The sequence below is a fragment of the Strix uralensis genome, chromosome 2 (assembly GCF_047716275.1).
Source record: "Strix uralensis isolate ZFMK-TIS-50842 chromosome 2, bStrUra1, whole genome shotgun sequence".
Lineage (NCBI taxonomy): Eukaryota > Metazoa > Chordata > Aves > Strigiformes > Strigidae > Strix > Strix uralensis.
In genome coordinates this window covers 89,945,604-89,972,873 of record NC_133973.1, presented here as the reverse complement: position 1 = coordinate 89,972,873, position 27,270 = coordinate 89,945,604, and positions in this window count along the sequence as shown.

Below are 27,270 nucleotides of genomic sequence, written 5' to 3'. Positions count from 1 at the left end.
TCCCCAGAGGTGGGAGTGCTGCAGTGCCTACTTTCTGGTTCTGAAGAAGCCACAGACAGGACATAGATAGACACCTTAGTCATCCTGGAGGAAAGGACATACACAGCATTTGAGGAAAGTCAGGTGCCCAGGGTATCTCAGGTGAGGCAAGAATTATCCAAATACCTCTCCTCTGTTTAAATATTATCAAAAGATTAGTTGTTTGTCGCCAAGAATCATTAAGCCTGTGGCATAGGGTGTTTGCTCCTCTTGACAGATTTTTTTCTTCTTTCTTTTTTTCTTAATTCTACCTGCCCATCACTCTTATTTCTGGTGCATACTGACATTATTTCTCTTCCTTCAGTTAAATTGGAACCCAACTGCTTCATTTCTGAACCCTGGCTTCTCTTTCCTCCTCACAGCAAATGCACAGGAGCTGACTGGGGCCTCAAGTATACCAGAACTGAAACTTGGCTGATGTGCAATTAACACTGAGAGCTTGATTAAAATTCACAAGAGCCAGGGGCACACAAGGCCAACTTTTCAACAGCCTTCAAGCCAGCTTCTGAATTCACCCACATTTGATTTCATATTTACAAGGTGAAAAGGAATTTGTTGTGCATGACAGTCAGACAGATGCAGAATTAGGAAAACTGTTATTGACTATATAGCTAATACATTCCTTTACCAAACTTGTTTTTCATATTGTTGATCACAGACTTATTCTGCTCTAGGTTATACATAAAATCCCCCCCCCAAGCATGCACGCACTTACATATGAGTATTTTCTGTAATAGAAAACTTAGCACTCTGCTTCTTAATGAGTGGTGCTGATGGGAAATGACCCCTGCTTTCCTAAACACACAGCAATCTAATTTGAACCTGTGTGCCAATTACTGGCCTCTGTGGAGCACTTTGCTGTGAAACAATCAAGTCACAATAGGATTAGAAAGCGTTGCAGGGAGACCACAAGGGAAAGCAAACACAGGCGTAACTGCAGGTTTATTCCTTTAAATTGTCTGTAAATAGCACTGATAGCCTCCTCAGTGCCACCTAGGTATTGTTTCTATAAATCCTCTGTAGGTACAATCTAAAATGAACAGAGACAATGAGTCTTTTATAGCATACCAACCTTACTCACTGAGCAGGTCTGTCCTTATGAAGATTGTGGCTGTTTACCTAAGCATTCTCAGAAGATAAAAGTAGTCAAAGCAGGACAGAGATCTCAGCTGCTGCAAATAAATTTTTTTTTCTTTTTTTTTTTTTTAAATTCACACAATACCTTTTAATATTTTTGTTGCTAGATGATAACTGTCATTCCTGTGAGAGCAGCCATACTTATTTTTGAATGGGCATGGATAGATCTGGCAGATGGCAAGACACTTCCAGTTTGACTGAATTAATACCTTTGTTCCAATCATGAACCAACAAAGTAGTTTAATATGTGGCCAATCCCATGTTCTTCAGCAGAGGCAATGCCCTGCCCAGTATCATGAATGTGCTGACTTATCTTGCTAAAATGGTATCTTCATCTGTAGTTATGTCCTTCAAGTTTTCTCCTTATCATCCTTTCAGTCCTGGCTGTCCTCTGGTTGTTCATTCCAAAACAGAAAATGTTTTGCTGTTTCTTTTGTACAAGATATTATTTATCTTGAACAGGACTTGCAGCCGCAATCATAATGACACCACCAACAAATAGAATACACTGGATCTACTGCATTCACTGATCTGGAGACTGACAGCTTTCAAGGCAGAGAGATGGATTGTGGTTTTTTTCTTTTAATTTGAGGATAACTGTGTGGAAAGAGATTTAGTGAGAACTCAGAAATACTGCTTCTTAAATAGGCAAGAGGATGCCAAGCACCTAACATCCTGGCTCTTGATTTGGTGGCAGGAGGTTTCTTATGGCTGGAACCTGCTGTATTCACATGCACCTCCTGAGATGCATGTTCCTCAGCTTGCTCACTGCACCAGCTCTTCCATGTATCAGGCAATATTCTCAGCCATATACAGGTGGCTGACTCCCACACCAGTCAAAATGAAATTCAACTATTTGTGTGAAGGCAACATACTGAAGGAGATTTTGAGGGGCCAAGGGAAAGCAGAAACGCAACAGAATCCTCTCTTAACCCAAATCAAAGTTACAGAGATGCTGCACACATATTCCACAGGCATTAATACAGCATCCATCCAGGGTGCATTAGAGATGTTAGTCCATCATGCATTAAGGCTTTTACCACCAGAGTTACAAAGCTCATTACATGCATCCATGCCCATGCCCTGGGCCTTGCCCTTACAAGCCTTTTGACTCTTAGATTTGTGTTCAGCTTAGGACATAAGCAGACATGTGCCTCACCCTGTGACAGGCAACATATTCACTGCTGAGCATGATGAACACTGCAAACACCAGTCTGCTTTGGTGTAGATATGAGTTTGAATCATAGAAGGTTCAAGCTACCTCACTGGTCTAAGAGCAGGAGTGGAAAGAGGAGACTCAATTTCAGATGGGAAGGGCTGAGTAGCAGCATCTGTCTGTGCAAGTTGCATCAAGGACAATAGGGCTGGGATGGCAAGTCTGAAAACTGGAGGCTGAGTATGGACACAGAAAGTTTAGGTACTGAAGGTGGAAAGAAGGTAAGCCTGTGGGTTGAAATCTTTGCAAGGGATGGAGCAGAAGGAAGATTCTGAATATAAGGAGATAGGTCGGTCTGAGATAATGCCTTTGAGTACAGACAGTGCTATCGGCATCCTATTCCTCTTTTGTCAGAAAAGATCTGTGAAACCTTAGCAAACCACGCATACACCATCACCCTCTAATTAAGCCTGCCTGAGGAGGATTGTTTTGGACTAATAACAGTTACTTTGTTGCCTATATCAAACCCTAACACTTCCTGGCATTTGGAGTGCTTGACTTGGCAACCCTAAGAATAGCTATTCCCCAAATTCTCAGTACTCAGTATCTGCAGAACATTAGCTAGTTGTGGCACAACTCCTATACTGTGAACTGTCTGTGTACAGAATTCAAAGATCAAAATACCACCAGCCAGTGAAGTTACATTCCCCCTCTTGTGATGCACACGTGCTCCTTGTTGCTACTTCTCTTGTACAATTGCCTCAAACTTTCTGTAGAGGCTTTTTCTCTGAAATATTTGTGCTAACAAACTGGAATGTACCCACATAGCATGATGTACAGTTATTTCTAAATGGCCACTGTAGGTGTGGCCATCTGTCATGGATACCTAACTTAACTCTACAGACTATCATGCCACTGTTCCAGGGGTCAGTCAGAGAATCAGATCAAGCAGACTGTAGCTGTCAATATTGTCAATGAATAGTAATAATTGAGATATAGGTAGCACGAGCTGTGACTGTCTCTCTGTCTTCTGTGGGGAGGTTTCTTCAGTCCAGATGTGCATAACTAGCTGTGTTAGAATATGCCATGTTTGGAGTGTCCATACTTTCTGACTTGATATGTGTCAAAATAATGATAATATGGCCCCATGACTTACCTTTCTCTACCCTTCTACCATTGCATCTTGGAAGTTACACTCAATCACTTTCTACCATGCATCCATGGCAGCTGCCTTTTGAGCTCTCTGCATTCAGTCAGAAGCATAGACTGTAGCCCTGGTTGAACCCTGTGAAGATTTCCAGTGCCAGGTGGGTCAGGTAGGGGACCTAAAACTGACAGATCCAGCAACTAAATGATGTGTATTGACTTCCAAAGCTTACAAGGATACCATCAAGAAGACAGAGCAAAGCTCTTCGTGGTGATGCATGAAGAAGGAGAGAACAAAATGCAATGGGCATAAGTTGAAAAAAAGAACTGCTGATACTTCATATAGGAAAAAATTTTCCCATGAAGGCAGTTGGGCAGTGGAGCAGGATTCTCAGAGAAGTTGTGCTGTCTTTGTCGTTGGAGGTTTTCAAGACATGACTGGACACAGCCCTGAGCAATCTGGTGTGACCTCATTGCTGCTCCTGCTTTGAGCAGGAGGTTGGAGTAAAAACCTCCTGAAGTCCCTTCTAACCTGAATGGGTCTTTGATCTGTGATTCTGTGACTGGTACTTGTTATTTTGACTGGCTGTAAGGTAGTGATTCCAGGTTAAGCTATGATTCCATATTTCTCTTTCTAGAACAAATTAACTCCATGTTTCAAACAGAAGTATTGAAGTCTTTACAGCACACATTATCTGGGTAGTCTGGAGATAATTCAGGTGCCTGGGTACAGATGTCTATTGCCATCTTAAATGCTTTTGGCTGTCTGGCCTTGTCTTCAGCTGCTACCAGAGAAGGACATTGGTAATGCCTATGTCATGTCTGCCATCAAATGTCTTGGATACATCAGGGTGTCTGAAAGACACCAGATGCTTGTGTTTAGCCATCCAGAACACTCTGACAGTAACTTCAGGTGACCCAGTGACACCCCAGTATTTAAAGGACAATAACAACCTGCAGCACCATTTTAGCTCCAAGGCCATTGTTAATCTATACTACTGAAATGTTTATAATATGTACTTATCAATACCAGACTGAACCTTAATTAACCTATCTGTTCAGACTGGCATGTACTAATTTCCTGTCTATCTTTGCAAATCATAACATTATTGAAATAAAGATAGTTCAGTTTGGAAAAAAATCAGCACAAAATTGATCATACACAAAAAGTGGTCTTGCTGCATTGAGTCTTCTAAAACTATGAATATTTGATCTCTTAATTGTAGCTGTGCCTTGAATGACATTTAAAAAACTCTGATTTTATTAAGTTTCATCTTAATAATTTAATTAGATAAAACCAAGATAAGAGGTTTAGTAACATACATTTTGCAATTAATGAGCTGAGTGCCAGAGGATGAACTATATTACCCGCTTCAAGTGCACATACAACACTAATTAATGTAGTCTAGCTTTGTTTTAAGTGCATTTGATAATCTGCTATGAGCAGTACATACTTCCAGTTTAAAAGAGGAGCCAGAAAAAGAAATAAAGAAGTCAAGTTCATGCAGTCAGTGTAGGAAAGGTTTTTTTTTTCATAACATTTCAAGAACTGAAGGAATATAAGTCTCAGAAGTTTAGAAGTAATTTTATTTTTAACCAGAGAGGTAAGTTAAGGTTAATATTTTCCTTTGGAATATCACTCTTCATTGAGAGGAGACACCATAGTGGTATCTACAAAGGAAAACTGGAGGAAGGGCATTTTTGTGACAGGTAAGAAAAAAATATTTCAAACTGTTTAACAATAAAATAATAATAAGAGAGATGATAAAGGCAATTTAAATGAAAGAAAATATAGTACTGAACATTTGAGTAACCTTTTTAGAAAAGCTAATGGAAATGTCTGTATTTCATCAGCATTTTATATTATGAACTATTAGCTATGTGTTTATGACAGCTACTTTTTGCCTAAAAACCTTTTTAGAAGACTCTATGGTATTCTATTTTTTATCGATATCTACCAAATGCAAATGTCTAGGTTTATTCCTGTTATCAGTAGTAGCTATGTTAGTAGGAATTGTTACAGTACTGTTTTAAATTAAGTAGCATAGATAGGGGATAATGGAAAGCGCGAGGCCTGTAATTCTGTTGTGCAGTTCAAGAGATGTTGTGAATACTGAAGAAAGGGTTGTGGGATTACTGTAAAGCTGAGATGGACTGAGAGCCTGTATAGTGAACCTTGCTCATCTTTAATATATATAGATATTTTAAAAGGTATTTATTCTTCTTCCTTTTTATAAATACATATATACATACACACATATATACATACATACACATGCACCTATTTATACATATATATGTATATAAACACACAAATACTTCCCTTAAGACTGTTTTGCAGTAGTTTTCCAGACACTACTGGTGTCATTGATATACAGTGGCAACACCTTTCTTAACTTAGGCAAGAAACTTGGCTGGAAAGAATATAGTTGGGATCTTTTTCTCAGAAATATGGTAACAGTGGTAACAATAAGGCTCTGCTCAATTGAAACTGTGGTGATCTTTCCACCAAAGTAAACAAGCCAGAAAGCTGGGGTGAGGATACAGTTAATGAAGAAGTTTGTGAATGCTCACACAGAGCCTGTTTGAACCCTTCTTGCCTTTCTCACCTTGCATTCAGTGAATGCAGATTTTACTGTTCATCTCACAATCTTTGTCCTGCAAATAAGCAAAAAAGAATGGGCTTTCATAAGAGAACAAAACCACGTGAATGCTCAAAATTAATGCCAGGATTATGTAAACCATGGCCTTTGCTCCTCTGCTTTTTGGTATTATTATAACCTGACTTGTTTGGAATCTGTCAGTATGTTGCCACCATTCAGTGTGTTGACTCCAGAAGCGGAAGCAGTATAGATGTATCAGTGCAGTGAAGGGTACAAACTCATTAAGAAAGTCACAGTTGCTTAGTCTAAGCCCCTAAATGTGTGGAGATGTGGCTACACAGCTTGTGGGCCCTGGCACATATCTGCACAAGTGCCCACTGTTTGCCTGGACATATATCTGGGATCTCTAGATTGGCATCCCATTGTGCCATGTGTATACAGCCTTTGATTTTATGCTTCACAGAGTATAGATGACTCTTTTTGTGTTTTCAGTGAAGGACTAAAAATGCTTGTGGGTGCCTTGAAATCAATATTTACGATGGTAATATAGTATGAAGTCCACAAGTTTGAAAATTGAGCCCTGGATTACATGAATAATACATCACTTTATAACAACAGTACTGGAACTGGAGATGATATAACAACCAAATGCTAAAAACCTTCACATGAATAGCCAATATGATGCAGGTGTTGTCAAACTGTGGGACAAGAGTAAGGAAACCAGAGGGAAGACATGAGACATTCTGAAGTGTTATCTCACCCAGACGTCATGGGTGTCCAGGATCAGGGAGAATGAAAATAAGCAACTGATCTAGATGGCAGGAACCTTCTGAGGCCATACAGAAACATCTAATTTTCTGATAAAAAAGTGTCTTCAGAGGCCATATTAGTGACAGTCTCTTCTTAGCCCCAATGCTCCATGCATTATGACCAGGAACTCAAACTGATTCCTTGATTTGCATCATTACTATCAGAATCTGAAAAATATACCAGACCTCTGATGCTTATGTGGACTTTTCCACAATAAAGTAATGTCTAATAGTCAAGAACAGCCTGCCATTTGCTTACAAGCAGCTCCTGTGGCATGATATTCCAGTAGTCAATCTGTTTACTTTTTATTGCTTAGCATACTTATGAGAGAAGCATCTAATTGCACAATTTGGCACATGTTCTTCAAACCCTCCAGCAGATGATACATGAGATCTTCTCTCTAATTGACTATCATAGAAAAAAGGAAGGCAAACTTATATTTTTCCCTCCAACTGGTTGAACAATAGGAATACTCCTCAGTAATGTGAATTTCTAGATGAGGGGAAAACTCCTTGTTAAAGGTTGTTAATATAAAATTACTGTGCAATGTTCCAAGTTAACACCATGCTATCACTTTTTTTAATTTGGTTTCGGATAGAAAAGATGGAACAAGCAATGAACAAACTCATGACCTAGTTTGAATATGAAGAATACCATTTTTCAGCTGGACCTCAAAGCAACATTTGCTCTTCTGCAAGTAATGAGATCTTTAAAATAGCAAAATCAATTTATATAGAAAGTTGTAATAATAATGATAATAATAATAATAATACAGAAGCACTAATACAAAAAAACCCCAACGCTAAGCCGAAAGAACATATGCTGTGTTTTACAAATTTTTACAACAGTTTTGAAACCCCAAAAATCTGGGCATATAATGGAAATGCTGGCAGACCTGTAACTGTACTGGTGTGAATGGGGCTGCTATAATGAGAGAAACTATCGCTTGGAACGAGGACAAGTATATTCTTCTCTGAGCTTCTACAGTCCCTACACCCCTGGAGTACCATTCGAGACAATGATGAACTGTGGTCTCAATTCCCTTATTAGCTGTAAGACCTAAAAATTATATGTGCAATTAAAAGGCAAAATGCTGATATTACTCATAAGAAGCACTTTGTACATTAGCAAGGTACAAAAGTCTGCTGACACTTTGCAACAGAGAGAGTCAGCAGGGCAGAAGATTAATAGAGCCTCATAAATTTGCAGGGTGAAAACAGTAGATGGGGCAGAATAAGCATGTTGTGTTAGAGATAAATAAAGGGCATGGTCATCATGACAAAACATTTAACAAGGAATCCGTTCCCTTCTTTTAGACAATTTGCTGGGCTAGCATTAGGCTGCTTTATGTAACTACATATAATTACCTCACAGCAGTTCCAGCTAGTATCACAACGACCTTCCAGCATTTCAGGCAGAATAATGTTGGGAAGAAGCCTTTTAAAATGAAATGGTTTTCCTTGTTTTTTTTCTTATTCTTTTCTACAAAATATTCCTGTCATCTCTTTCTGGCCACAGGCTTGTCCAAGAAAATGCCAGTTCTTCCAGATCTTTCTCACTGTTTGGAGCTGAGTGTCTTCTTGGCTTTACATGGGCAAAATGAGAAAACAAGCAGTTTCTATTAATTAGTGTGCACACTGAATCTCTCCTCGAGTCTAAGAAGGGCTCTTGATTTTCTTCTGAGAGAGACACTGGGCTGAGAAATCTGTGACACAATTTTATCTCAAGCTATCCTACTTTCCTTCCCAGAAATGGAAGGACAATGCTCATTTCAGGAAGCTGTAAACTTTCAGAAATCAGCACAATAGGAACCAAGTGCGACTAGTCTGCCAAACTTTGTTTTGTCAAAAATATCTTCTGTGTTCTGGTGGCGGCTCAGCCTGAAAATGTTCAAAATTATGTGAAATGTCTGAAATATGATATTTCAAGTGCTTTTTGCTTTCAGACTGACTGAACTGCAGAGTTGAATATATGCATAAGAATGAGAAAACAACAGGGGAGAACTGTTAAACAAACCAGATTAAATATAAAAGCATAGGCAAATATAAGAATAAATAAAGATTGTGTTGCAGTGACAGATGCATCCCCAAAGTGAGAGAGGACTGGTGTTCAGAAGAGGAAGGGATGTGCAGTTGGTGTGACTGTGAACATGTATCAGTTTTTCTGCACCAGTCATTCTGATGGGGAAGGAGAGCAAGTGCCCCTCATTCTTTTGGTAGATTGCTGTGAGTGGGATAAACCATGGGGAGACATTTTTTCTTATTATTACTTTTTTTTTAAAGAATGGATGCAGTTTGCCTATTCTTTATGTGTTGCTACAAACCTAGAGCTAAAATGAAAAAGGCAAAATGAAAAAGAGGGACAATGTGATTTTTCTCATGTTTTAATTTATATAGTTTGCATTTTCTAACACACACATTTGTATAATGGTTGTCTCATTCTGGTCAATACTACCCTTGATAGCAAGATGTTTCACACCTAAACCTGATATACATGTAGGTGCCAGCTATGCCTTTTATGGTGTCAACATGTGATAGGAGACTTATGTATCCCAAAGGCTAAGATTTTTCCACACTTTAGGGGTTAAAAGGGTACTTTATAAAACTGTAATTCCAGTCTAATCCAAATGAAATTTAATTTTTTATTTCACCTGCCTACCTCCTTGGGAGATACTATGCTTTTTTATTAACTGTGTGAGAAAGAGAAAGTGACACATGGGGTAGGAAGTCATTGACAGGATTGTGTGATCACCAGCTCAACTCACTTCCCTAAATATGTTTGCTCACATTTTCAGGAAAAACATCTGGATGGGTTATGTGGATAATGGGTTATGTGGTTATCATGTGTGGGAGAGAAAACTTGGAACTGCTTGGATTGTATTCGAAATTTGAAGGGAGTTGTGAAACTGAGTTCCATGGGCTCTGTAAAATGAAGGGTGGTCTAATATTGGCAACTTCATCCTTGCAGAAGGGATCCTATTGGTAATCAGTAAGGTACGTTTGTTTAGATTTCATCAGTGATGGGGTAGAATTAGACCTCAGAGAAGTGCATTGAGGTTCTTAAGGAAATCTGCTGTCTCATGGAGAATTTGCAAAGCCCTCCCATACACAGAATATAATAAGCACAGTTCATTGTAATAAAATGCTTATTTTGGAAAACTTAAAGAATGAAAATTGCTCTCCTGAAGCAAGAGAATAGGGCACATTTTTATTATAAGATAGCTCTTGTTCCTCAGTGATGCAGTCTTTCTGAAGGTTTTGAGGAAGCAGCCAAAATATTCTAACACTTATCTTTTAGGGAGGTTTTGCCTTAAGAGATATTTAATATTATGCATCCCCCCTACAAGTACCTAGGGAGTAGAGCATTGTGTTCTGCTTTGTAATCAAATTGCATGTGTATTGAATTCACTGACATTGTCACTTGTTAAATGCATAGAGAGAGGAGAGGTTCTGTGACATGATGTCTGTCTGTCTGGTCTTAGGTCTTTGATGTGATTTCTTTTAAAGAGGGAAAACAAGTAAAACATTTACAATTATATGAAATTTTGAAATGGCCAAAATAAAAATACACCCTTTTAACCAATCCAGAAAAAAACCTTCCTGTTTTGTAACTTTGCTCTGAACCTGTATTTACCATTATTTGTAAACAGTAAACATTTTTAAAAGACTTTTTTTAAATTTATGAATTAAATAATGCACCCTTACTTGGGGAATTAATGCAATGTAGATTTATTACAAGTGACATTAAAGAATAACTATAACCATTTACATTTTAAATAAGGTTGTTATGCTAAATATAATTAGAGCATGTGTTGATCTACTTGTTCTAAATACTGCTGGCAAAAAGCATCCCTGAAAAATAATAGAATGTTCCATTTGTAGACAACCCAATGCTTTCTTTTAGAGAGCGGATGCTATTCAGGCAAAAAGTCCAGCACTAGGTCTCCGGGGATGCTTCAAATGTAATTTTTTTGACAAAGCACTTGAAGAGGTAGGTGATGTTTTTTGGAAATTTACAACTAGGAAACATCACTAGGAAACTTCCTAGCCTGGTACGGCCCTCAGACACTTGACCATTACTGTTCTTCCATGTGCATGGGATGAAGCCACAATGCGCAGTCCAAGGGCAGTCAAAAGAGACTTCAGAGCCTTGGGATGGTTAGTAAGGGAATCTGGAACATGGGTTATTTTTTCCTCTATTCTTCCAGTTGCAGGCAGAGACATTGGAAGACACAGACACACCCAGTCTATACATACATGGCTCTGTGGCTGTTGTCACTGCCACAATTTTGGGTTTTTTGATGCCTACACGGCACCAGGCTTGCTAGCATGAAATGGGATTCACCTTTCTTAGAGGGAAGAGGGTCTTTACTCATGGGCTAGTAGGGCTCATTGATAAAGCTTTAAACTAGACTTGAAGGGGAATGGGGATATTATTAACCTTGCCCATGACAAGCTGTGAGAAGGCACACCAAGGTTAGAGGGACAGGGTGCTAGTGAGAGACCTCACCCTGTTGCTCTGAGATGTGCAGGGTACACTGCAGCACACTTGAAGTCTTACAGCGATGAGTCAGGGGGTCCTGAGGTAATAAGATCCAACAGAGAAACATGAGTAAAATACTCAAAGGAATTAAGGGGTGTTCCTCCTAGAAAGTGACACGGTCAGCAGCCCAGATGAAGTGCCTCTACACCAATGCATGCAGCATGGGCAAGAAACAGGAGGAGCTGGAAGCCACCATGCTGCTAGAAATCTACGACCTAGTTGCCATTACTGAAACCTGGTGGGATGAATCCCATGACAGGAGTGCAGTTATCAATGGGTCCAGACTGTTCAGAGGTGACAGGTGAGGAAGGAGGGGCAGAGGGATTGCCCTCTACATCAAGAAATGGATAGAGTGTAAAGAGTTGTCTGTCAACGATCAGGTTGAAAGCTTATGGGTAAGAATTAGAGACCAAGGCAACAAAGGGAACCTTATGGTTAGTGTCTATTACAGGCTGCTTGATCAAGTGAAACCTATTGATGAAACCTTCTTACTCTGACTACAGGAAACATTGTGCTCACAGGCTCTTGTCCTGCTGGGGGACTTCAACTACCCTGACATCTGCTGGAAAAGTAGCATGGTGAGCTGTAGACATTCCAGGAGACTCCTGGAATGCACTGAGGATAACTTCTTATGCCAGGTAATAGACAGCCCTACCAGAGGGGATACGATGCTGGACCTGATGGTCACCAATGCAAGTGAGATAATTGGTAATGTCAAGATTGGAGGCAGCCTGGGCTGCAGTGACCACGCACTGGTGGAGTTCTCAGTCCTGAGGGATATGGGTCAGCCAAAGAGTAAAGTCATGACCTTGAATTTTAAGAAAGCAAACTTCCATTTGTTCAAGGAGTTAGTCAATAGAACCCCCTGATAAACTGCCCCGAGGGACAAGGGAACAGAACAGAGCTGGCAAATCTTTAAGGATGCTTTCCATAGAGCACAAGATCTCTCGATCCCCAGGGGTAAGAAATCAGGAAAGGAAGGCAAGAGACCAGTATAGCTGAATCGAGACCTGATGGTCAAACTAAAGGACAAGAAGGAAATGCACAGGAAGTGGAAGCAGGGACAGATATCCTGGAAGAGTATAGGGTCTCTGCCCCGTTATATAGGGATTGGGTCAGGAAGGCCAAGGCGTAGATGTAGCTGAACTTGGCAAGGGAAATAAAGAATAATAAGGGTTTCTACAGGAATGTCAGCCAGAAAAGGAACATCAAAGAAAGTGTACTTCCTAAGACTGGCAAACTGGTAACGACAGACAAGGAGAAGGCTGAGATACTCAACAACTTTTTTGCCTCAGTCTTCAATGGCAACTTCCCTTCCCACACCTCTCAAGTGGATGGACAGTAAGGCAGGGACTGGGAAAGCTAAGAGTCTCCCACTGTAAGTGAAGATCAAGTTTGTGTCCACCTGAGGAACCTGAATATACACAGGTCTATGTGACCTGGTGAGATGCATCCCAGATTTCTGCCAGGATTGGCTGATGTAGCTGTCAAGCCACTCTCCATGATATTTGAAAAGTCATGGCAGTCAGGTGAAGTCCCTGGTGACTGAAAAAAGGGAAATATTGCACCCATTTTTTAGAAAGGGTAGAAAGGAGAACGCTGGAAACTACTGACTTATCTGCCTCACTTCTGTGCCTGGGAAGATCATGGAAGATTCGAGACACCAGCACATCTTCACGAAGGGCAAATCATGCTTGACCAACTTAGTGGCCTTCTATGATGGAGTGACTACATCAGTGGACAAGGGAAGAACTATGAACATCATCTATCTGGACTTCTGTAAGGCCTTTGACACCATCCGCCACAACATCCTTCTCTCTAGATTGGAGAGATTTGGATTTGATGGGTGGACTGTTCGAGGGATAAGCAATTGGCTGGATGGTTGCATCCAGAGGGTAGTGGTCAACTGCTCAATGTGCAGATGGAGATCGGTGATGAGTGGTGTCCCTCAGGGGTCTGTGTCGGGACCAGTACTGTTTAATATCTTCATCAGTGACATAAACAGTGGGATCAAGTGCACCCTCAGCAAGTTTGGAGACATCACCAAGCTGTGTGGTGTGGTCAACATGCTGGAGGGATGGGATGCCGTCCAGAGGGACCTGGACAAGCTTCAGAAGTGGGCCCATGTGAACATCATGAGGTTCAACAAAGCCAAGTGCAAGGTCCTGCACATGCAATAGGGCAACGCTTGGTATCAGTACAGGCTGGGAGATGAAGGGATTGAGAACAGCCCTGCGGAGAAGGACTTGGTGGTACCAGTGGATGAAAAGCTGGACATGAGCCAGCAGTGTGCACTCGCAGCCCAGAAGGCCAACAATATCCTGGGCTGCATCAAAAGAAACATGCTCAGCAGATTGAGGAAGGTGATTCTTCCCCTCTATTCCGCTCTTGTGAGACCCCACCTGGAGTACTGCGCTCAGCTCTGGAGCCCTCAGTACAGGAAAGACATGGACCTGTTGGAGTGGATCCAGACAAGGGCCACAAAAATGATCAGAGGTATAGAACACCTCTGCTATAAAGAAAGGCTTAGAGAGTTGGTGCTGTTCAGCCTGGAGAAGAGAAGGCTCTGGAGAGACCTTATTGCAGCCTTTTGGTACTTAAAGGGGGCTTATAAGAAAGATGGGAACAAACATTTTATCAGGGCCTGTTGTGACAGGACAAGGGGTAATGGTTTTAAACCAAAGGAGGATAGATGGGGCTGGTGAAACACTGGAACAGATTGCCCAGAGAGGTGGTAGATGCCCCATCCTTGGAAACATTCAAGGTCAGGCTGGGTGAGGTTCTGAGCAACCTGATCTAGTTGAAGATGTCCCTGCTCATTGCAAGGGGATGGACTAGATGATCTTTAAATGTGGCTTCCAACCCAAACTGTTCTGTGATTCTATGATTTTAACTAAAGGTCAAAGTTAAGTGTCAGCTTCACTACAGTGGCTTACAGAGTTGTGGAACTGAAGAACAAACCAATGCTGGCTGTATCTGAATTATGAGAAAGATGCTTTCTCAGGTTCTCAAGTGTTTGGGAATGCTTTTAGTGTTTAAAGGTCCTGAGTTGCAAAGTGTAGATTCAGACCTGAATTTCACGAAATATGTCTAATCTTAGGGTTTCTGTAGAATCTAATCTCTGAAATGACATCTGAGGGTTAGTTTTATTACAGGGCTGGAAATGTTTTTGGTTTGTCAGATTCTCAACCAAAATACAATTGCTTTTGAAGCAAAGGCATGGTTTTTAGGTATTCATGATGCTACTGTTATGAATAAAATTTAGACTTCTTTTCCTGGCATTTTTTCCTTAAAAGTCTTGGATCCTGTTGAGTATGTCCTGGTACCAGAAAGACACAGGAGAGTCTGTCTCTGAAAGACACAGTCTGTTTCTGAAGTGCAATTTCTGAGAGGAACAGCCTGAATATCTTGACAGTACTATCAGATTGCTTATTTTAAATTATGTAATTGTTGGATAAAGGATAAAAGTCCCAAAAGTGGGACAGAAACCTCTATTTCTTTAACATTTCCTCTACTTTTTTACATAGTGTCATCTTAACTATTATAAAAACACTAAGATTGTTGAAGTCATGTAAATAAACCAATACAACCCATCTCTGAAGCAAGGGAATAGTTTTTCACTAAAGATAATAAAATATTTGTTGTAAAAAAATGTAGTTGATAAGCATTTTATCTTGACTAAATAATTTGTGAATGTATTTTTTAATTCAGCTACTACCAAATAACTAAGTTTGGTCATTTCTTTTGCTACTTAACAAATACATTATTGAAATATATTTAGTATTATTAGATCAGCTTCAACTGCAAGCACTTTGAGCAAACTCCCACATAAGAGATTTGGACTAATAATTTGAGTAAGCAAGTCCAATGCTGAAAGGACTACAAAGAAATAAAATAGATAATTTTTCATTCTAGCAGAAAAAAAAATCTGTTTATATCACACACTCAGCTTTGCAACAATCATTTCCTTTGATACTAGGAAGAATTAACTTTGCACTCTAATGACAGTTGTTTGAAGTTGCTGTGAAGACCTCACTTCAAGAGATCATTTCTTTTTAGGGAAGCACAAGTTTAAATGCAGTGCTCCATAATCACAGGAGCATGTTCAGATATAAATGGAAGGATTTCAGGATTTTCTGGATTTTTAATTAGGTTTAGAAGAAAACCCAAACTATCCTATGGGCCAATGTATAACCTCTGTCAGTGCTGATGTATAGGAGCAGCAAACACGAGCACAGCCACTGCTGGGCATGGCTTTCTGAACTTTCCTGCAGACCAGTTTTACCTTTGAATGAAGCAGGAGTAACTGTTATTAATTTCAGCTGAAACTATTCCAGGTTATGTCAGGGCTGTAATTTGATCTCTGCCATGACCTGAAGTAGGGGACACAATTTACTTTTCCAGTTTACACTTACTGCCAAATCAGAAAGTCACACTATTTAAATACACTTTTGACCAGCCACCAACATCATTTACATGAGTGCTATATTTGCCACAGTGACCTCTAAACCTTCCCTTCTGGGTCAGTTTTCATTCATCTGCATTTACTGAACAAGGTAAAAATAGTCGTTACTTTACTATTTATTTGCATATAGATTTATTGATTGATTTGCCAGAGGTAGTGGACAGGAAGCAATCTCACTGACAGATTAAATTAGTCCTCCGTAGCTCAACCATACAGACTTTTTGTTTAGCAGGTGTTACCACTTTTAAGGAGTTAGGGTTTTTATTTCCTTTTCCTGTATTCTGCAGATTTCTTATATTCCAGTAGTTTGTCCTTTATTGCATGGACAAAGCCTTCACTGTATATCAACAAAGTATATTAAGATAATACTAAAGAATGATAGCTACAGTAGAAAAAAGAAATGTAACATTTACATTTACATCCTGCTTAGAAAAACCTTAATACCTGATTACAAGATACCCCCTGTACAATCACTGGGCTCAATTCCAATATTTACGTCTTTTTCTAAGTTAAGTTCTCATTGAATGAAGCTTGTTTTCCTTGAAAAAGTCTGAAGAAGAACTTTGGGATATGATCCCTTATGGCTAATTGATTTAGTGCTTTCCAGTAGGTGATCAAGGACTGCCAAATTGATTCCAAAGAAATGAATCTTCACTGGGAAAGAAATCTCTCCCTCTGTCTCTCATTCTCTGTTGTGAATAACTAGCCTCAATTAGTAAATGGAAAAAGGTGAAGCATTTGAAAATATTAAAAAGTGTTAACTGACACCAATGTCATGTTAGTGATGCAGAAAAAGTTATATACATTGAAAGATGAAATATCTGAATATCTGCCCCCCAACTCTATTTTGAATCTCTCCCTCTTTTTTTTTTTTTTTTTTTTCCCCTCCATTTTCTTTTAAGAAATAAGTGATTGCTGTTTGTGGGAAACAACTTGTTTTCTCAACCCATGAATTTTAGCAGTCATTGGGTAGTGATATTTGCATTGCTAGTTTTCCAGAACATGATGACCGTGACTAGAGTAAATGTAAATAAAATTCAGAATATAGTTGTACTATGGTTGTACTAAGTATCTGTTTCCACAGAGCTCTTCTGCATGTTTGTGGTGCTAGTTAAACAGTGAACCATGGCTTTCTACAGCTATGGCCTAGAAGTGAACCAGGTGTGCAAAGCTGGTAGTTCTTGCTGATAAGACTTCATGGGCAAATCTTTAGGTACAAAAATCCCTTGACTGGCTCTCTTGCAAAAATTGAGGCCTAAATTTCCTTTACTTGCATCCAGGTCTAAAGTAGGTGTAACACATTGGCAGCTGGAAGTAAAAGATAGAAAATGTTATTGAAGCTTAAGATTTAAGGTAGATACATGGAAAAGTTTTGCTGCACATGTATTTAATGATTTATCCTTTATTATTTACTTGTTAACTTTTGCAGGCATTCAATGTGAAGAATTTTTACAGGAACACAAGACAGAGCAGAAGTCAGACTATGGAGTTGTGCTTTGAGCTGATTTCTAAGGGAACAGAGCAACAGAAGTGCATTAGTGTTTCATGAGACTACTGGCTTTGAAGAGTGTGACAAAAATTAGCTAAACTATGTGACTGCTCAGGGATACATTTATGTCAATGTTTCATCAAGGTGAACTGGCAGCAAATCTGGGGTCAACATTCCTTTTCAGAAATCAAAGTTTGAGATGACTTCTCATGGCTGTAGTGCTGTTTAGGAAGGCAACATTTACATGGGAATGACAATTTTTATTCTTTTGTAGGCTGTATATTTTGTTCATCTGAAATATTCCTGGTTTTACTGTTTAATGGGCAGAGAGTAGAGTGGAGTTTGCTTAATCCCTGGCAAAAGAAAGGGAGCCTCTGGCCAGCTAGGCACACCTCCTTCTGCTTATTTCCCCAACCTTCAAATCCAGATGCTGAGAGCCCCACCAGACACAGGCCTAGTAGTACCAGCCATGTCTCACACTCATTGGGTATCACTTCCCATGTTGTCTGGGCAAGTGGTAGATACCACTGAAGCTGTAAAATAAACATGATAGAATCATAAAACATGCTTGTACATCTACAAAGGTCAGCAGGTGGTTCCAGGCACGAATATAAAGAATAGAAAAATGCCAGAATCAGATGAGATGGAAGTCCATATTGTCCAGTTTCTGATTCCCAATTATGATGCTTAGGGCAGAGCATACATAGCATGAGCAGGTACCTACGCTTTATACAGAATGAGATCTCAGCCTCCAGCAAACTGCAATTCAGGTTCTTCATGAAAACTATGCCTGAAAGTACTTTCCTTTGTCTTTTTTTTTTTTTTTTTTTTTTTTTCGCAAGATACCCCACTGACCTGATAACTTGCTCTCTAACCAAGTTCAGGAGAGTGCTCACTGCCAGAGCCCAAACTACAGAACTCAGAGTCTGTGTTTAAACTGAGAGAGATATGGGCTTTGTGGTGAAACTGGTGGTCCTGATTCACCATTCATCAAAATCAGATCACTGTCTGGAATATACTGCATCTCCTATGCAGAGTTATTCCGCTTGAACCTGGCAATTTGGAGACATTGTCAGGACCATTACACCAGACTTGGTCATAGGCACTGCCATCTCCATCCTCATGTTTTGAGAAACAGACCTGATCTCAATTCTTTCAGGACCTTCTTTAGTCTACATGTGTGGGGGTGACTCAAAGCTCAATGAAGTTGATGAAAATAACATAACTTTACCCAGCTTTGTGTTAAACCTTTGAAGCTGACATCTGTTCATATACATGGCACCTTTTCAAGGTGAGAGACAGCTGTGACCATGTGTCTCAAGGCAGAAATAGATTGATTTGAATTTACTAGAGCTGGAAATTACTGGTAAGAACCAGAGGCAAAAACTAGAAAGTCCTGAATTCACTCCAAAAATGAACAGCTTTCACAGTTTCTAAAATTTTAAAAAAAAAAAAAAACAAAACGGTAGATAACTGTTTTTAATAGCCCAATGAATTTCAAAAAGGAAGCAGAAATGCCCACAGAGTGTGTGATTTAACAGTGCAGAAGTAGCCAAAGTGGCCTCCCTTGGAAAGAGGGTAAAATCCCACATCCCAAGGAATCAACCCAAGGAATCCTCATCACCAGGATTTTGGCTCTTCTGAAGTAGGACTTGTTAATCTCCTTTGATAAAGTTGTTCTGCTTTGTAAAACTAATGAACTGTTTGTTAAAGCAGAGACTTCAATGCTGGTCTCCCATATCCCAGATGAATTCTGTAAATGCTGGGTTACAGAGTCAATTTCTCCCTCATGCTTTGGCTCAATTAATTTTTAATTATTTTTTAAACAAAACAAACCATTTTGTAACAAATGATCAAACTGAGTATTTGCAATACTTTCATAAAAATTTTCATATTGCTTTTACTGATCTGAGGAGTCAGTTAGAGAACAAGCCATATTTTTTGGTTGTTTTGGGGAGGATTCTAAGCAAAGAAACTCAAGTTTTTAATAAGCTGCTTTTACAACAGCATTTATACCTAGTGAAATGCTGCTAATAAAGTTTAGGCTTCAATCCCGCAAAGACCTGGCTCTTTGCCAAGACCTGAAGACATGAAACGGGGTTTGTATGCAAGAAAGTCTGTCTGTTTTTTCCAATTATATCTGCAGATCTAATGAAAGATATGACTTCTCATTACAAACTTTTCCTTGTTTAACTCTAGGCTTTGAAAGTAGTCTCCTTGGGTTTAATTACAGCATGTAAATTTTCACACACATATCGCTCTTCACAGGATCAGGGCCTTGGCAATTATCAGGGTAGGTCAGGTATTAAAAATTGTCATAATTCCTTAGCACAGCTCTGAAAATGGGTTGATCTGCTCTGCTGCATTTTCATATACAGGTATCCAACATCTCACAAGAAAAGGAAATATCCTTCTGAGATGGATTAATGGAGAAGCAGGGAAATTAAGCCCAGGCTGACACAATAGGCAGTGGAGTATAGGTGTTGGATTGCCAGTCCTGAGTCCCATCCACTGTGGGTGGACGCTGCTTTTTCAGAACCATCCTCCTCTCTTCCGATCTTCATTTGTAAACACTGGCAGTTCTCAGACTCAGCCTTAAACGTAGGCTTTCAACAGCTGGCACTTCTCCAATTTAGCACTCTTTTTCACACAACTCTCATTTTTAGGTATTGATGTGCAGAGTTAGCCTCTCTGGTGCCAGCTCAATTCCTACTCAACTCCTGCTATTGTATTTAAAGCTTTGATTATTGTCAAGTGCTGTTGAGGGTTTCCGGTGAACCTGTAAAAATCCTCTTAATCAGTTTGGTCTGGCTGTACATTGTTCACAGCTCTGATTAAATGTGTTGCATGCGTAATGTATCAGTATGCAACTACCAATCCATTTATCTATCTATAATGTATACATGTAAGTATATTTTTACATCCATATGTGAACATACATAACATGCAAAGCATATGAAGGCATGTTTATGACCTCAAAGAATATCACCATGTAGCAAAAGAAGTAACAGTGTGTAGCTCATTTTGTTAAAACAGTCATAACCACACTGTTTGGCCATCAGAATTAATCTGATTGTTCCATTCTATTTCTGTTGAATAATTGTCCAATAATAGGATGTATCCAAATAATTTGTCAGGCTACTGGCCCAACTCCAGTGCTACTAGCAGCCATTGTTCTGTGTTAGGACACATTTGAGTTAGTTTGCAGACAGTCAATACTTTCTTTATATGATTTTAAATTGTGATAATTTCATTTTGGACTCGCTTGCAGATCTTGCAGTGCAGATCAATATATTTGACCATTATTTCTCATCAAAGCACTCTAATTCCTTTCTACCTTGGAGAGACTAAAATGAACAATTAGCAAAAGGTAGTCCAGCTAATATTATATATACTATTTTGAGGTTAGAGTTCTTTCATATTGAAAAGTTCAGATGTTTTAGGCCAGGAAGAGTGCAAAGAAATTGAAATTAGAGCTTCCAATTTCTCAGTTGTTGCGTCTCAGGTAAATACATTTGCACAAGTGTTTCTCTTATATCGTGGACCTTTCTTTCACAAAAAGATAGGGAGGACATAATGTGTTTTATATTGGCACTTATTAGAATAATGAGGCAGAATTTAAGTGCCTTGAACCCACAGAGGAATAATTTCAGTTCGATTTCTTCTCCATGGGTGTCTCTATTTTTGCCTCCATGTCTCCTTGTCTCACTACTCTGGGCAGGAATGAGGCACAAACTGTTAGACTGGGACTTGCCAAAAGAGATCACCAGTAAAACTGCTATTGCATTCAGCTGTGTGAAATTGATTGTAACAATATCATCAACTGATAACACTTTATGAAGCCCTCTGATAATCTGACTTATGGTGTCTCTCATGATTATTTGTCCTCAGTCATTTAACAATATGCATAAAACACCTAGGTTCAAAAATGCCTTTTGGTAGCCAACTGAAGTTCTATTGGAGAATATTTTTTAAATGCTTTGCTGCTATAATTTTTATAGATGTATAAAATATTATATTTATAGTTTATAGTAAAATTCAAATGTTACATAGACTTATATTATTATGCTTATTATACAAAACACATAAAATATATATTATTCTTATTTCAGACAATGTGTTTTGGCCAATACAGTATAATGAAGAATACGTTAAAAACAGATTATGGAAATCTTATTCGAGATTTCAAAGTTTATTGTTCACTTGCTAGTAAAAGACATTGAACTTTGTACAAGGCAGACTTTTACTGAAAGTTGATGGGTTGAAGATTTTAAGAATTTTCCAATTATTGATCCTTACTGATAACTGGGCTCAGAAGTATTTTTCCCTGAATAAGGAGTATAGAATAGGGTCTTTACCCCTACAGTGCAGGTGTACAACTCACAAGTTGTCACCACAGAAAATCTGCATTGAAAAAAACAGCTGTGTGAACTGTTGCATTTTGATGGCACAGTTACACATGTGAGGGAAAACACCGTCTTCTGCTGAAGAGTTTGCAGTTCATTATTTGGATGATCATTTTAGAGTGATACAAAGTATCTCAATTTCACATTAGACTGCTATTATTGAACCATTATTTGGCATGATGGTAATAGCTTCCATTTTCTTAATAGCCTTTAGCAAAACCAGTAAGCTCTTAGCGGCAATATTTTGTCCTTCAGTTTGCAGCCCTATGGTTTTTGCTGTCATCATGTAAAAACATGAAAGATTAAGTCTGAGAGGTATCATTCTTGCTCTTTTAAATGTCTATTTCTTTCCCACAGTTTGTTGCCTACTCTGCTTGCAGATGGGTATGTTTGGTACATCAAGGCAATCTGCCACTGCGCTGCCAGCACTGCTGCTTGCAGCTATGGGGCAGGCTGTAGGGCATCACCATCCCCCTTCTCATTTGAACTCAAAAGGCTTGCACCATCTCCACACCACAGGTGCCTCTGCAGCCAGTGGCACACTCATTTCAGCTGTCTTGCAGGCCTGTTTAATGATCAGATAAATTGTTCCTTGGAAGAATTACATCACTTCACTGGCTAGGATGACAAGTTTGTCTTTGACAATGACCTCTAAGATGCCCAGGTTAAGTTAGCCAGACCCTACTATTAGCACTTAAAACTTCATTGGAATTATCATGAATATGACCCAGTTCCTCTTTAATACTGCCTTTAAATCATGAGTAGCATGATGAAAATTCCACAGATACTATTAAGCCAAATTAACTAGGTCTGATAAAATGTTCTAACAATCATTTCTGGCCTAAAATTTAGTGTAAGGCTGTTTATTAAATTAGAAATTTCCTGTTGAATCACAGTTTTGTTTATGACTCTCTTCTTTTAAGTCAGGGGTATGTCCCTCTGCAGATGTTAGTGGTACACAAAAGAGGCTCCATTCAGACAAAGCATGGGTTTTCAACAAGGTTGAGTAGGAGACAGTTACACAGGAAAAACCCCAGGTTTTTTCCATGTTCCATTATCATCAGTGTATTTCCAGGTTCTCTATTTGCTAACTGCATTTTAATCAAACACCTGTTATTCAAGCATATGTGCAGTAAATGGCTTTTGTATCTAGGCAAATAAAGATTTTTTTTTTTTAATGAACTGTTTGAGATTTAGTTCCATAATTTACTTTAAATCTCTCTATTGCTGGAATTCATATTCTGGATAAAAATTTTGGAATGTTAGTGAATTAGAACTGAAGAGCCAAATAAAAATGCAGTAGTTTTCATTGGTTAATTTTTCTTCTTTACAAAAAGTTAGGCAGGAAAATATTAGTTACACAGGAATACTGGACAAGTCTTAATTTGACAGTATTTTGTGAGGGAAGATCTTGAAATCAGATTGTGTGTGGGTGTGTGTTTGTATTTTATTTTCCTATATTTTAACAAATCTTAAAGCAGAGGCAGGGACTTAGACACAGAACATCCTCAGGTGAATTCCGAGTCTTGGACTGTGTAGTCTCAGAGATGTATTTGTTTAATTCACTGAATTTTCTCCACCCTCCCCATTAGCAATTCAGATTGAAAATCCCAAGGATCAGAGTTTAATTTGCCAATTCCAGATTAAATGTACATATTTGGCTGAAATGAAACCTTCTCTTTATTTTTAAAAGGGACAAAATTTATCTGTCTAGGGTCACCATAAATTAGTACTTGTTATCTCTTTTTAATTTATTTTTCAAGTTATCATGGAGCTGATATAGTTCTAGGATATAATCTGGCATAATATTCTAGTTTCTGTTATTTTCATTGCTAAGTATCAATCAGAACTCAAAACATGTCTTTTAATCTTTTGATTTTGATTTAAATTTTAAGATAACAGTGGAAGATACTGGAATTCTCTGGGTTTATGTGGATGGGGAAGGATATCTAGCAGAGCATGAATTTCTTTTAAAACTAGGAAATTTTTCTTATCCTCCACAGTTGTAGATGATGATTTTTTTCAGGTTGAGATGATGTTTTTTCAATTAAAATATCAGTGGAACAGAATTTCAGAAGTGCATGTTACACTAATCTGCCATTTCTACTTGTCTTAAAAAAAAAATTAATTAATTTTAGAAGACTGGGGTTAGGAAGATTGATCTCATTTCTTTTGCAAGGGATAATTCCTTTAAAATTACTTCCCTGCTAGACACCATGGAGCTTATTCAGTTGAACTTCTGCAGAGCATCAAAATCCAAGATTTAAACTTTAAGGGCTGTACTCATCACTTTACTTTGTGAAGACAGTTGTACTTTATGCCATGGTTTCACAGCATGTTTTTTAAAACTCCTAATCATCTAAAATCCTAACACTTTGTACTGTTCCTAAGATCTTAAACTGGGCACACAAACATTGTCCATCTGAAGATCCAAATTCTACTAGGTCATGCTTCCAAAACTGGTTCTTAGCAGGTCCTCTTTACACGGGTTTTGAATGCTTAAAGCAACTTACCATAGCTAGTTTTTTATCCCCTGAATGCTGATGTGTGGGAGAAAAGTGAATTATTGTCATGAGAACAATTGATATATCTGTGCCAACTAAACCAACAGCAAGGATTAGGTTAATCTCTTTCACTTCATGAAAATATGAGAGTCAGTGGAAGTGCCTGCCTGTACAAAGATGTCCTCTCTGCTGTTTTGAAGTTCAACAGCACAATTGCCACACAGCTGGATGAAGAAAAACAGACTAAAATGACATATGAACAGACTGGATGATTTTCATATTTTAAGGTGTTGCACAAGACATATCATCAGTTGATGGGATGTCTGTACCCACAAATGGCAAAAGTCACTTTGCAGTATTCACAGGGTCCTTGCACACTCTGAACTCAATCTGGCCATGAGGGCACACACTATCTTTGCAGAGAATGTGATTTTCACAACATATTGTGATGTTTTTATGGGCTAAAATGTGTCTGAACAGTTCAAATGGTTAGAAAAATCTGTGCTTTGAAGAAATTTCCACTGGTGTTGACCACAATAATGCATGTCCTCAGAGATAGAGTCCTCACTAAAAAAGTGAGGAGCAAATTCTGCCTGCCACATGTTATGCTTGCCCTTCTGAAGAATAATGTTTATATTCAAGCTTTTGTTTCTCACTTTTAAAGCTTGCTTTGCTCTGACTGCAAGTGTGACATACTTGAACCACAGTAAGAATCTTCTATTACACTGTTTGGCACATTGAGATTGTCTAGAAACGTCTGTGTAAAAGTCTAAGATTTTTCAATTTTTTGCTCTCAGTTCCAAATACAAAATATTTTTTTAAAATTTTGCATTCTATAAGAAATGCACACAGTGCATCATATTTACCCTGGAATATGATATATCCTTGTATGCAATCTTCAAAGCAAGAGTAGATAACTTGTTAAAAAATACACTACAGCTTAGTGTGCTGGGTTTACTGAAGGAATCACTGTGTTGTGCGAGAGGTTACATTAGATGATTATAATAGACCCTTGTGTACTTAAAAATCTATGAATCTAAAAATATACAAATATAAATAACATATACACATACGTGTGTAAATAATTTGCAGTATTTTTTTCATTGAGGAAAAGAATGAAGAAATAATTACACTTAAGAGATACTTGTGATGTTGTGTAACAGATCACCAAGATACCATGGCATTCATAAACCATAGTGAGGATTGTGGCATATGCTCTCAGCATGACAGTGTAATAAATGACTATCGTAATTATAAAACAGATAAAATGAAGAGAACAAATCAAAAGCTCTTTAAAATAAATAGTGCGTCTTACTCATGTTAAAAGACAAATTTTGTCTGAGGAAATCATACTGATTTATTTATTTTTAACTAACCAGCATTGTGTAATGAGCATGGTGCACATTATGGAAATTTTTGTTTCTTGTAACAACTTCACTGTGGGAAGACTACAGGATACAATAGACCTGTGGACTAATTTAGTATTGAAAATCCTGGGTTCCTGAAGGAGAAAAAATGCCACTTATTTTAACAGGGAACAGAAAACTAGTCAGAAATAGACCTTGAAATTAAGTTTCTCATGGCCCTTTATGTGTACTTGAAAACCTGACTACCAGAATTTTCACAGGAGAGGTATTCGTAACAAAAATTGTCTTCAGTATTCATTTTCACCTCATGATTTTCATACATAAACACACTGTAGCTAACAAAAAGACCATTCTTGTAAATACAATTAATTTAGTTTCTTTATATTATCCATGGGTATTAATGGAATACAAGTTACTCTTTTCCATCCAAGTATTTTTGAGGAAGATTTTTCCTTATAAATTCCAGTGGGATGAAGTTGCTGTTATTAGTGTTCAGTGACCTTGTGCAGCACTGGCTCTACTTTTTGGAGAGTGCAATAGATTTTCCTAATTGTGGCATATGGAGCTCCAGAGTGTGCCCCTTGACACATCGTCTGGTAACTTGATATCATGTAAAGGCACTGGAGAATGCTGAAACTGCAGCAATGTCAGGAGCATCAGAATAAGCAGGTTGCAGGATGTGGAGGTGAGCACTCATCCTATGAAATAAAATCTTTCTTCTTTGCCATTCACAGATGTGACTGGACTATGAGACTCAAACCAGAGGAAGGGGCTGGGTGTAAAATCTTGTGATATTTTCTTAATAGGTCTTTTTTTTTTTTTTTTTTTCTGCAGTAAGAAGTTTGCCAATATCTTTAGCCCTGAGAGCTGAAATCAGACACTAATGTTACTGTATACATCTCCATTCTATTTATTGACGCTGCTATTATTATTATTATTATTTTTATTTTTACCAGAAAGGTTGTTCTGTTTAAAATAAACCATTTTAACCTCTAACAAAACATATAAAAACAAATAAATAGCACAAGTGAAAATAAACTCTGCAAAAAATCATTGAGAAGTAATTTATGATCACTGTCAATGGGATTTCTAAAATTGAAGCAATAAATTTTTTCAGAAGTTCCTCAGTGGCTTGTGATCTTGGATGGTGCCTACAACAGTGAGTTAGGAGCTGTAGTTCCTGTGCTTGAAGGTGCTCAGAAGCTTCTCACATTTAATGGGAGTCGGTCAGTTAATCCTATGGATTTGAGACAAAATCAGTTGTGTTTGAATCTTACACTTGTAATCGCAGATGATACACTACCCCAAATCTTTAAATGAAGTAGCTAGGACGTGTAATGAAGTTTCTCTGCAAATGATTGTCTCTTTCTCTCTTTGTCCCTCTCTGTGATGTCAGTATACACATTTTAGCCTAAAATTGATGAACTCTGAAGGCCTAAATTTAAGACAAGGTGAATATTACACTGCCAGCATCTGCCCCTACAACTAAAACGCTTTTGAACCAACATGCATAGCTCCCATGGACTCACCAGGAGTTAATAATACTTGCCCACAGGCAAAACGTAGCCTTGATGTACCAAATGCTTCTCACACTTTTAGTGAAGTG